The sequence below is a fragment of the Capsicum annuum genome, chromosome 5, assembly GCF_002878395.1.
Source record: "Capsicum annuum cultivar UCD-10X-F1 chromosome 5, UCD10Xv1.1, whole genome shotgun sequence".
Classification (NCBI taxonomy): Eukaryota; Viridiplantae; Streptophyta; class Magnoliopsida; order Solanales; family Solanaceae; genus Capsicum; species Capsicum annuum.
Genome location: NC_061115.1, coordinates 23782249 through 23785961, shown reverse-complemented (window position 1 = coordinate 23785961; position 3713 = coordinate 23782249).

Sequence of the window (3713 nt, the reverse complement as noted above, 5' to 3'; positions counted from 1 at the left end):
CTCAGACAGTCCTCAGAACTAGTACATTTCGTCAGTCAATGGAACTTAGTAAACTCAGTTTAGCTCCGCTAAAAAATACCACTAGTATCAGTTCAGTTTAATTAATCAGTTCAGTTCAGTGTCTTTCATATGGGAGTAGGATTCAGCATCGAGTGAGCCTGGGGATGGGGACTCACCCGGTAGATAGGACTGAGATACCTAAAAGCAATCCCTAAGTTCCAAAACTACGTAGTCAGCATAGGTACAAGATATCACCCGTTAGATAGGACTGACATACTGAGGGATCACCCTTTAGCACATTTAAATGTATAGGAATAATCCCAGGGGTCACCCACTAGATTAGGACTGACTCCATAATAGTTGTCTTTACCAGTGACGTGGTACTGACATCCTTCCAACTGGGGTTACAGTTTGGACCCCAGTTAGCTTAGTATGGGGCATGTCGGTTAGATGATCACATCCCATAGTTTCAATTATAGAATCAGGACTGTCAGATACAGTCAATTCAGCTCAGTAGTATAGATTTCGGACTGTCAGATACAATCAATCCTTACCATTATAAATAGACTCCAGGATCACCCACTAGATAGGACTGATCTCAACTATGGTTAATCAGTATCAGTATTATCAGATTTAGAGATCACCCGCTAGATAGGACTGATCTCAGATACAGTCACTCAAATACAGTATAAAGCTCAGCTAGTTCTATCAGATTCAGGACTATCAGATACATTCATCCATGTTATTAGTTATATCAATTATCAGAACTCATGTTATCAGTATTCAGTTTTAGAACTGTCAGATACAGTCAACCAGATTAGTTCTTTATAATTAGAACTGTCAGACACAGTTATTCATGTATCAGTAACATAGTATCAGTCCCTTAGTATTCAGTAATGTAGTATCAGTCTTTCTCCCTCATCATTGACTCAGATGTCAACATCAGTAGACTCAGTAGTTAGAGCTTAGTATTCAGTCCTATCATGATCTCAGTTACAGTTACGTAGTCATGCATGTATCCCCACGCTCATGTTAGTCAGTCAGTTAGTATTGTTTATACATATGAACCATTTGCATTCAGCCTACCTTACTTGCATACCAGTACATTCAAAGTACTAACGCATTTGTGCTATGGTGTCTTATATCATAAGTTTAGAAGCATAAGCTCTAAAGCATCAGTAGCATCCCAATTCAGCAGTCAAAGTCAGCTGTGAGTTCTCATTCTTCAAGAACATGATGATGACATTACTAATCCAATTTTTAGTTTATTTCAGTAGTCAGAGTTAGTTGGGGACATGTCCCATCAACTCCTTATTCAAACAATTTAGATACTTTCAGACTATAGTATGTTTAGACAGTTATCTCAGTTATTTTGGTATTGTTATACCATATCTTCAGTTATGTCTTAGTATTGAACCTTATGGCCTTTTAGTTCATGTTTTTGCATTTTACAATACTTTATGCAGTATACAGGTACAAATATCAGTTATGGGTTAGCTTGTGGTCCTTCGAGGTCATGAGCACCGTGTAGCATTCCGGGTACCATATTCAGGGTGTTACAACAGTTTTAACACACTTTATGCATTAGTTATCTCAAGTTATTTAGTCAGTCATTATCTTATACACATGATTCCATGAATTTTAGCCTAAACTCATCTCATATACTAGTACATTCAAAGTACTGATCGCATACTCTTTTTTGCGCTATGATGTTTAATATCGTAGGTTCGGATGCTTAATTTTCTTATCGAGCTTAGACAGTTCAGCTTATCAGCAACAACAATTGTGGTGAGTTATCATATGTCAAGGACCTATTATGTTATTTTAGTGTTTTTGCATTTAATTTCAGTTAGTTTAGTTTAGAGTTAGTTGGGGCCTATCGCATCAACTCTTCAGTTAGTTAGAGGCTTTCAGATATTTTTAGTCATTCAAACAGTTAGTTAGTTTATCAGTTATTTGATCATTCTTTTCAGTATATCATCAGATGTTCATACTTGTGATTTAAATCATATTTTCAATATTTGAACCTTATGGCATTATCAGTTATTTCTGCATAGTCTCGGGTCATGACAATTCTAAAAGGAAGGGTGAGTCATCTAAAATCTGAAATTGGTCATATCTTGTTCCCATAGAAAATCCTTACTGGTGTTCATTATTCCTTAAATATTGCTGCACCTACTCCTTCTTTCATAAAAAAGGAAAATCCTAATTCCGAATAGCTATTCTAGTAAAAGGACCTTCCTGGTGGCGACAGCTCTCCCATTTTCATGTCCTTCAAAGAATTTTAAGCTTAGTATTGTTAAAAATCCCTTCCTAAACCTTACTGAAAAACACCTTTATTCTCCTATTTTTCCAAAATCTAACTCCTTCATCATTTAACCTGTTGATGAAGAATCATCCCTAAATCCTCAAAACTGTTTTGATGATGTTGCGATGGATGAAACCTGGGTTGCTAGAAACCTCATAATGTTATTGAATAGCCAAGGAAAGAGAAAAGTTGATCACCAAACAAACAGTATCAATAAAACATCAAGATTCTTTGGAAAATAGTTTGGAAGTTTTACTAAGAAACAACTAACACTTGAGGGACCTGGTCCTAAGAAGAGAAAAGTATCTAAAAAGGAATCTTTGATCACTTATACTAGAATAAAGAATGGGGAGAAAAGTAAGGTTGTATCCAAGGAAGTTAGAAACAGGTTCTTGAAAAATTAAAAAGAGTTAAATGGAAGGATTTTTTATTCAAATATGGTAACAGAACCTGGTATGGTGGAATTATTTGAGCTGGTTAAACATCAAGGTTGGATGTATTTCATGGAAGGACCTATTCCTACTATTTTTGGTGAGATAGTCAAGGAATTTTATTTCACTCTGGAATTATCAAAAGATGGGTTGAATCTGACTGCAAAGGTCTAAGGAAAGAAAATAAATTTAAGTGAACAAACACTGGGAAGAATTCTGGAATTTTCTATATATGGAGTGAGAACTATCTCAAAGCAGCAAATGCCTTTAATAGAATTCTTAGCAAATGCATCAAAGGTCCAAGGGAAATTTATGGCTGCAGTGAATAGGAATTACTCAAGAGTGAGTTTTAATTTATATTTGACTTTGTGAAAAAGGTTGTTCTGCCTAGATCACAAAAGAAAAACATTGCCTCAGTCACTAGTTTATATATGATGGAATGCCTTAATAGCTTTGAATTCATTAATCTACCTACTTTAATAATGGAACACATTCACAAAGTAGCTCTTGAAAAAAATAAAAAACATGACATTCCTTATGGATATTGGTTGAACAAGGTATTTGACCAATTTGGTATTATCTATGAAAATGGAATTCAAGGGACTATGCTACAAATGCTTGGCATGAAGACATTGGTCAAAACTGAATGTGTTAACTCAGGTAACATTTCTCAGAGAGAGTTCAGTAAGAAAATAGAAGAACTAAAGTTTAACCTAGCTACCAAGGATGAAGAAATTAGCAAGCTCCAGGTGGCAATTCATCATATCTCTAAAAGAAGCCTATGTGACTTTGAAATGCTCAGAACTAAGAATACTGAACTGAAAAAAAGGGTGTCAATCTTAACTGATGAGGTTCTTATCTTGAATGCAGAGATAAGGTATCTCAACAACAACCTAACCCTACTCATTCAAATTTTTTTTCCAGTTCTTCACCTGTTAATCCTTCTTGATTTATATGGCTTTTTCCCTATAAAT